We start from the raw sequence: 10,177 nt of genomic DNA on the forward strand, positions 1-10,177 counted from the left end.
TCAATTGCCTAAGGATACAACTATACCAATTTTGTATTTCCCAAAAGCAGGGTGCAACTATTTTGCAATGACCACTATTATGCAGTGAAATATTATCACAGTAATAACCAATTTCGTCTTTCCCAAAAGCAGGGTGCAACTATTATGCAATGACCACTATTATGCAATGAAATATTATCACAATAACTGCATTAATTTTATTGCTGCTGGTATTAATAATTATTGTTATTATTTCTTACACCCCTCTCCCTACGGATCAAAATGGGGAACAACAAGATATCAAATACAACGTAGTCAAAAACCGCATAACTCAGTTAACACATGAGTGAATCAATACATATTAAAATGACCAGTGCATAAGATAAAAATAATAGGTTTTGAGCTGCAAGTCATGGCATGCTGTTGCTCAAGTAGCAGTGGTTGAACACATTAACCCTTCTGGAAATTAATGAGGGGAAACAAATGAAGTTACCCTGAGAAACGTGCTCAATTCCTAAACAGTGTATAATTTTATTATAAAAATGCACTCACCTTAGAAATGTCTCATTTTTCTTTTAACTTGCAAGGTATTTGCAAGTATTTTGTTTAACAAAGATAAGATGCAGGATTAAACCTAACAATGTTTAAATATCTTTAATAAAAAGGAGTGATAAAAACGGGAGGATCATACATAATTCTGGTGAGATGAGGCTCTTACAGAGACACTCTATAATTGGAAATATGCATTACAAGCAGTTATTCTCTATTTGTTTTGAGTATAAAAGGCCATGTTACTTTCATTCTGTACTAGGTAGAATCACATTTATCTCATTATTCACATTTATCTTTGTTTTATGTTGCCAGTGATGGCACTACTGAAGCGAAATTTGACAGACCTTTCATTTAATTTTCCAAGAATGCCCTGAATGTTGCAGGACGGATAGGCATGCTGCAGAAAATTTGCTATCAACTAAGACTTTCCACTTATTGTAACAAATATTATTTTTCATTTATTCAGAAACAAATACAAATCCTAACTCCACTCAATAGAAAAATGTTTTGTAGCCCTGTGGTTCCAGTGATCTTCAAACACATTTGAATTGTGTCTTTAATATCCTTCCATAACCATGGAGATACTAGTGCAGAGATATTTTTGTTCCTGAGAAATTGTATCTATCTGTACACTTCTGCAATATTGTAATGAATAAACTGCATTATAGGAGATCCCTGGTGGTGCAGTGGGTTAAACCCGTGTGCCGGCAGCACGGATGAGCTCACTCTGTCAGCTCCAGCTCCCCACACGGGGACATGAGAGAAACCTCTCATAAGGATGGTAAAACATCAAAACATCTGGGCGTCCCCTGGGCAACATCTTTGCAGATGGTCAATTCTCTCACACCAGAAGCAACTTGCAGTTTCTCAAGTAGCTTCTGACACGAAAAAACTGCATTATGTGGATGTACACACTGACCATATAATGCAATTCCAAGCTTCATTACATTGCAATGTAGATCCAGCCTAAGGCACAGTTTATAATTTTAAAAGCAGGTTTAGTGTTGTCCCCATGTTTCTACTGTTGGTCAAGAGAGATGTACTCCACACTACAGAAATTATGTTTCAGTACCACATCCCTTAACAGCTGGTCTTGACAGAAAATCCTTTCATTTGAGAATATGTTGCCATTCTGTAAATTTCCAGATCAAACAACTACAGATAATGTTGTCTTGTGTGCAAACTAGAATAAAGGCAGAGAGACTCTGCTTTCCTCTGGGACTTTCCTAGAAGCTGTTCATATTTATCTGCCAAATCTGTATAAATAACGGAAGACTTCAAAACAATATACAACAATAAGAAAGCAAACAATATTTGAAATCCCCTTCTCTTATTTGTGGACGGTCATTCATTTGAGGACAGTCCAATATTTTAATACGTTTGACTGAAAAAAATCAATTATTTTATTTTATTTATATGCTGCCTTTGTCTCCCAGAGTGGGGCCCAAAGAGAATATACTAAATTAAAAGAATTAATAAAAAATTAAAAGCTTCACTTATTTGCCTGAAGCCCACATTCTGAAGACTACAACAACCATTGATCTGTGTGCACATTCACAGCAGCACCAAGACAATAGCCTTGTTTCATTCACTAGGGCATTGGCCTCAATCCTGCAATGAGCATTGATTTGTGTGCACATGCTCAATAGCACAAAAGCCAAACAGAAGGGAATTTTTTTGGATGAATTCACATAGATTAAAAATTATTTCTTTGAATGCAAATGGTCTGAATAATTGTGTTAAAAGGAAACAGGTTTTTCATTACCTGCACAAAGCTAGAACAGATATAGCCTGTATTCAGGAGACACACTTTTTGGATAAACACAAAACATCTCTGAAATCAAGAAAAATTAGGATAGTTATTTACTGCTTACAACTAAAAGAACCAATGGGGCGTTGTTTTATATAAAAAGTGATCTGGATTCAGAAAAAGTATATGATGACCAGGAAGGCAGGATTCTAGTAGTTAAAGTAAAATTTCAATACACACAAGTTTTATTAGTGGGGATTTATGCTCCAAATGGGCAAAAAACATTTTATCAAATACTATCATCATTTTTGGCAGAATATGGGGAGAAAGAATTGATATGGCTGTGGGACATTAATGGGGTGTTGTTGTTCATTCGTTCAGTCGTCTCCGACTCTTCGTGACCTCATGGACCAGCCCACGCCAGAGCTCCCTGTCGGCCGTTACCACCCCCAGCTCCCTCAAGGTCAGTCCAGTCACTTCAAGGATGCCATCCATCCATCTTGCCCTTGGTCGGCCCCTTTTCCTTTTGCCTTCCACTTTCCCCAGCATAATTGTCTTCTCTAGGCTTTCCTGTCTCCTCATGATGTGGCCAAAGTACTTCAACTTTGTCTCTAGTATCTTTCCCTCCAGTGAGCAGTCGGGCTTTATTTCCTGGAGGATGGACTGGTTAGATCTTCTCGCAGTCCAAGGCACTCTCAGAACTTTCCTCCAACACCACAGCTCAAAAGCATCGATCTTCCTTCGCTCAGCCTTCCCTAAGGTCCAGCTCTCACATCCGTAGGTTACTACAGGGAATACCATGGCTTTGACTAGGTGGATCTTTGTTGCCAGTCTGATGTCTCTACTCTTTATTATTTTATCGAGATTGGACATTGCTCTCCTCCCAAGAAATAAGCGTCTTCTGATTTCCTGGCCACAGTCTGCATCTGCAGTAATCTTTGCACCTAGAAATACAAAGTCTGTCACGGCCTCCACGGTTTCTCCCTCTATTTTCCAGTTGTCAATCATTCTTGTTGCCATAATCTTGGTTTTTTTGACGTTTAGCTGCAACCCGGCTTTTGCGCTTTCTTCTTTCACCTTGATTAGAAGGCTCCTCAGCTCCTCCTCGCTTTCGGCCATCAGAGTGGTGTCATCTGCATATCTGAGGTTGTTAATGTTTCTTCCAGCAATTTTCACCCCAGCTTTGCATTCATCCAACCCCGCACATCGCATGATGTGTTCTGCATACAAGTTAAAAAGGTTGGGTGAGAGGATGCAGCCTTGCCGTACGCCTTTCCCAATCTTGAACCAGTCTGTTGTTCCATGGTCAGTTCTTACTGTTGCTACTTGGTCCTTGTACAGATTCCTCAGGAGAGAGACAAGGTGGCTTGGGATGCCCATCCCACTAAGAACTTGCCACAATTTATTATGATCCACACAGTCAAAGGCTTTAGAATAGTCAATGAAGCAGAAGTAGATGTTTTTCTGAAACTCCCTGCCTTTCTCCATTATCCAGCGGATATTGGCAATTTGGTCTCTCGTTCCTCTGCCTTTTCTAAACCCAGCTTGAACATCTGGCAACTCTCGCTCCATGTATTGCTGGAGTCTTCCTTGCAGGATCTTGAGCATTACCTTACTGGCATGAGAAATAAGGGCCACTGTACGGAAGTTTGAGCAGTCTTTCGCATTTCCCTTTTTTGGTATGGGGATATAAGTTGATTTTTTCCAGTCTGATGGCCATTCTTGAGTTTTCCATATTTGCTGGCAAATGGCATGCATCACCTTGATAGCATCATCTTTTAAGATTTTAAACAGTTCAGCTGGGATCCCATCGTCTCCTGCTGCCTTGTTGTTAGCAATGCTTCTTAAGGCCCATTCAACCTCACTCCTCAGGATGTCTGGTTCTAATTCATTCACCACACCGTCAAAACTATCCTCAGTATTATTATCCTTCCTATACAGATCTTCTGTATAGTCTCGCCACCTTCTCTTGATCTCTTCAGCTTCTGTTAGGTCCCTGCCATCTTTGTTTCTTATCATACCAATTTTTGCCTGAAATTTACCTCCAATGTTTCTAATTTTCTGGAAGAGGTCTCTTGTCCTTCCTATTCTGTTGTCTTCTTCCACTTCCATGCATTGCTTATTTAAAAATAGTTCCTTATCTTTTCTGGCTAACCTCTGGAATTGCGCATTTAACTGGGCATATCTCCCCTTATCCCTGTTTCCTTTTGCTTTCCTCCTTTCTTGGGCTGCTTCCAGTGTCTCAGCAGACAACCATTTTGCCTTTTTGGCTTTCTTTTTCTTTGGAACGTACTTTGTTGCTGCCTCCTGAACAATGTCTCGGACTTCTGTCCATAGTTCTTCTGGGACTCTGTTTACTAAATCTAGTCCTTCAAATCTGTTCTTCACTTCCACTGTATATTCGCTAGGAATGTTAGTGAGATCATATCTAACTGGTCTGTGTATTTTCCCTGATCTCTTTAGTTTTATTCTAAATTGGGCAATAAGAAGTTCGTGATCTGAGCTACAGTCAGCCCCAGGTCTTGTTTTCACCGACTGGATGGATGTCCGCCACCTTTGGCTGCAAAGGATGTAGTCAATCTGATTTCGGTGTTGACCGTCTGGAGAGGTCCATGTGTAAAGCCGTCTTTTAGGTTGTTGGAAGAGAGTATTCGTTATACACAGCGAGTTTTCCTGGCAAAATTCTATCAGCCTGCGTCCCGCTTCATTTTCTTCTCCCAGACCATGCTTGCCTGTGATCCCTGTTGTCATTTGATTTCCCACCTTGGCATTCCAGTCTCCTGTAATGAAAATAATGTCTCTTTTTGGTGTATTATCCAGTAGTTCCTGCAGATCCTCATAGAACTGATCTACTTCTGCTTCTTCAGCAGCTGTGGTTGGGGCATATATTTGGATCACTGTAATGTTGAAAGGCTTTCCTTGCACTCGAATTGAGATCATTCTGTCATTTTTTGGGTTGTATCCAAGCACCGCTTTAGCGAATTTCTTATTAATTATGAAGGCTACTCCATTTCTTCGATGTTCCTCTTGTCCGCAGTAGTAGATCTGGTGGTCATCTGATGTGAAGTGGCCCATTCCAGTCCATTTCAGTTCGCTGACCCCCAGAATGTCTATCTTTAGTCTTGACATCTCACCAATAACAACATCCAATTTGCCCTGGCTCATAGATCTTACATTCCAGGTTCCTATGGTGTGTTGATCTTTAGAGCATCGGATTCGTCGTTCACCTCCAGTACCGTCGGCCGCTAGCCTTCCTTTCGGCTTTGAGCTAGCTGCGTCATCACATCTGGGGCTAGTTGAACTTATCCTCTGCTCCTCCCCAGTAGCATTTTGGCCATCTTCCGACCTGGGAGTCCCATCTTCCAATGGCATACCGACATATCTCTGGTTGTACTGGTCCATTTAGTTTTCTTGGCAAGGATACTGGAGTGGTTTGCCATTGCCTTCCCCAGGGATCACGCTTGGTCTGACCTCTCTGCCACAACCGTCCCGTCTTGGGTGTCCCTTCACGGTTTCGCTCATGACATCATTGAGGTGCTCAAGCTCCAGCGCCCCGACAAGGCGATCCTTTGCTGGAGATTAATGGGGTAATGGACCCCAATTTAAATAGAAATTGCAAAAGAAAAAGAACATAAAGGAAGGGAGACTCCCAGGCTCATTGTTGGCAGAATTGCAATATTGGGAATTATACAAAGTATGGCGATTATATAATTTAGGTAGAAGAGAATACTCCTATTATTTTCATAGACATGGAACTTCATCTAGAGTCTATTACATTTTCACAAGAAAACAGCTTATTTTAAAAATTGAAAAAGCATAATTTTACTGAGAGTGCTTTCAAATCCTAATCTGATGTTGTTAAGGTTAAAAGGGGGACAATGGGAAAAGAAGAAATGGAGAATAAATGATTATTTACTGAAAGACCCCAGAATTAAAAAGATTAGAGAAGTAATACAAAACTTCTTTTAAAAGAACTTAAAGGAGGAGATATCTAAAAGAGTTGTTTGGGATGCAGGGAAAGCAATAGTAAGAGGTTTATTAATTCAGCAAAATGCTATTTGGTTTAAAAGGAAAACAATTTACAATCAGAAATTCTAGCTAGGATTATTATTATTATTATTTCTTGGCTCGAGATGGGTTACAAAATAATTAAAATACATAAACACAGCAAAACCACTACATATACACACTGAAATGTACCCCCCAAGTTACACACTCAAACATATCTCTATAAAATACGTACTAAAACACACAAAACAGAGATCAAACAAAGGAAACTTAAAATTCATGTTAAAAGACTATCTGGGTATGCCTGCCAGAAGAGATAGATACTTACATGGTTTCTAAATTCCGTCAGCTCATTTAGCTGTCAGAGTTCTTCTGGCAGGTAGTTCCACAGTCATGGGGCAGCCAATTAAAAGGTCCTCTGGGTAGTAGTTGCTAGTTGGGTTCTGGTTGGTTGGACCAAATGCCCCCAGAAGACCGAAATGTGTTGGGTGGATTGTATGAGAGAAGGTGATCCTTTAGGTAACCTGGACCCAAACTATGTAGAGCTTTAAAGTTCAAAACTAACGCCTCGTACTTTGCCTGGAAATGAAGTGGTAGCCAGTGGGGTGACTTTAGGATAGGTATGCAGGCCCGTAGCCAGGATTTCGTTTCCGGGGAGGCTGAATTTTTTTTCAGGGGGGTTGGGGGGGGGGGCTGAGTCTGAGTGAAAGAGGGTCTAGCCTAGCAAACCTTTTGTATCATTACCCCAATACCCCCATGCATATGGGATATATTGAGTATGGTGATCAGATCATGATATGAATAAACATAACAGTTTAAATAATGCACCAGTAAGGCCTTTTCGCGAACCAACATGAAAATCATGCCTGTAGGTATGATATGCTTATTTCAAGATGTTCCTGTAACCAATCCGGCTATTGTATTTTGGACCAGTTGGAGTTTCCAAACTTGGTACATGAGTAACCCAATGTAAAGTGCATTGCAGAAATCCAGCCTTGAGGTTACCAGTGCATGCACTACTATCTTCAGGTCTTCCAAATCTAGGAAGGGGCGCAGCTGGCATATCCGCCGAAGCTGACAGTAAGCACTCCTGGCCATCGCATTTACCTGGGCTGACATTTGGAGAGACAGATCCAGGAGTACCCCCAAATTGCGATACACAGTCTTTCAGGGGGAGTATAACACCATTCAGAGCTGGCTGACACACCTCTATCCTCAGATGAGGACCCTACCCTTTATAGCAAGCACCTCTGTTTTGTCTGGATTCAGTTTCAATTTGTTTTTCCTCATCAAGCCTATTACCTGATCCAGACATTAATTCAGTGGAGACACACTATCGTTAGCTGAAGCTGTTTTTGAAGGCATGGAGAAATATATTTGGGTGCCATCAACATATTGATAATGCCTTGTCCCATGCTTATGGACGATCACTCCCAGTGGCTTAATGAAGAATTAAAGAGCATTGGGGATAGAATGGCACCTTGGGGGACACCACATAACAGCCCTTTTTTGGAGGAGCAGCTATTCCAAAGCACCACCATCTAGAACCTGCCTGAGAGGTATGACCAGAACTACTGCAGCACAGGGCCTCCAATGCCCAGCCCCTCCAGGTGTTTCAGAAGGATACCATTGTCGATGGTATCGAAGGCTGCTGAGAGGTCTAGAAGCACCAACAGGGACACACTCCCCCTGTTGATGCTGAGACGGAGATCACCCACTAAGGCAACCATCACAGTATCAACTCCGTATCCTGCTCTGAAGATAAGATACAAGGAAAGAGAATTAGAGAATAATAAGGATAAGAATAAATTGCAGCAAGAATTGACTAAATTCCAACAGCAATATGATTTATTACTCACGAATGAGTTAGAACAGAAGATTACATATATTAGACATAAACAAACAAGGAAAACTGTTAGCATGGCAACTAAGAAGGAAGCAGCTAATAGTAAAGGAGTAAAGGAGAAATAATTACATATATGTGACTAATTCAAAAGCAATTTGAAGACTATTATAGAAATCTATATAAAAGCAATTAGATAAAAAGAAGATTGATCTGGATGAAATGAATGTCACTAAGCTCACAGATGAAATGAAAATAGAGCTGGATAAGCAAATTACACAGGAGGAGCTGTTTAAGACTATTGACAATGCCAAAATAAATAAAGCCTCAGATCCAGATGGATTTTCTGCTTGGTATTATAAGTCATACAAGGAAGAACTGGCCCCACTATTTCTTTCTTCAATGAATCAAGTTATGCAGAAAGGAGAAATACCAGATTCATGGGCAGAGGCCACTATATTCCTAAGCAGGATGGAGATATGTAACAAGTTTAAAACTTTAGGCCAACCTTGTTAGTAAATTGTGATATAAACTATTTGCAGAAATTCTAGCAAATACGTTGTGCATAGCATGTTTCCGTCAGATCCAGTGCAGAAGATACAATAACATTGCACCCAGGCAAGAGGAAAAAGAACAGAAACACTTTACTCTTATCAGCAGAGTTAAAACATAAACTTGCAATGTTGCAAACAAAAACAAACAGTGCAACAAACTTACATAGTCCTTGTAAGCAATACAGAATAAGGCTTCTTCATCATCATCCAAATGAGAGAGCAGTAGAAATGGTTGAGTAAAATGCCTGAGCAAAGGCTTCTCAGAGCAAAAACCGAACTGTATTCTAAAACCCATACAGTTATACCCCACTGCGTGTTGACCAAACTTTTAAAAATACTAGAGATGTCAGAGAAAGATCCTAATAGAGATATTGCTCTACTATTTTTGGATGCAGAGAAAGCCTTTGATAATGTCTGCTGGGAATTTATGGGAAAGGTACTATTAGAGCAATATAGAGTTGGTCAGCAATTTAAAAAAGCCAAAGATGTAATTATTCAAAACAGAGAGCTAAATTGTCAATTATTAAACTATATTGAGATACAGAAAGAGACGAGACAAAGTTGTCCCTTGTCACCTTTATTGGTTAGTTGCATGCTAGAAATATTGAACATTAAAATTAGAAAAGAGAGTGGCATCAAATGAGTGAAAATAAAAGGATATGAATTTAAAGTAAAGACATACACGGACGATATGGTATGCATTTTATTTCCAACACATAGGTGCGGGGCAGGAGGGGAAAGATTGGATAGAATATTGCAATATATTAGTTTGGGGAAACATCAGATTTTGTTCATCTTCATGGTTTCCTCCTTTCTGTTGAAATTGTCCACATGCTTGTGGATTTCAATGGCTTCTCTGTGTAGTCTGACATGGTGGTTGTGAGAATGGTCCAGCACTTCTGTGTTCTCAAATAATATGCTGTGTCCAGGTTGGTTCATCAGGTGCTCTGCTATGGCTGATTTCTCTGGTTGGAGTAGTCTGCAGTGCCTTTCATGTTCCTTGATGCGTGCCTGGGCGCTGCGTTTGGTGGTCCCTATGTAGACTTGTCCACAGCTGCATGGTACACGGTAGACTCCTGCAGAGGTGAGAGGATCCCTCTTGTCCTTTGCTGAATGTAGCATTTGTTGGATTTTCTTGGTGGGTCTGTAAGTGGTTTGTATGTTGTGTTTCCTCATCAGTTTCCCTATGCGGTCAGTGGTTCCCTTGATGTATGGCAAGAACACTTTTCCTCTGGGTGGATCTTCATCTTTACTCTCGTGGCTTGTTCTCGGTTTTGCAGCTCTTCTGATGTCTGAGGTGGAGTATCCATTGGCCTGGAGAGCCCAGCTCAGTTCATCTTGGAGGAGGTGGGGTTCGCAGATTCTTTTTGCACGGTCTGCCAAGGCTTTAATTGTGCTTCTTTTTTGACTTGGGTGATGGTTGGAGTTTTTATGTAGATATCTATCTGTGTGTGTGGGTTTTCTGTAAACGGTGTGACCCAATTGTTGATC

Source organism: Anolis sagrei, chromosome 3 (assembly GCF_037176765.1).
Source record: "Anolis sagrei isolate rAnoSag1 chromosome 3, rAnoSag1.mat, whole genome shotgun sequence".
NCBI classification, from domain to species: Eukaryota; Metazoa; Chordata; class Lepidosauria; order Squamata; family Dactyloidae; genus Anolis; species Anolis sagrei.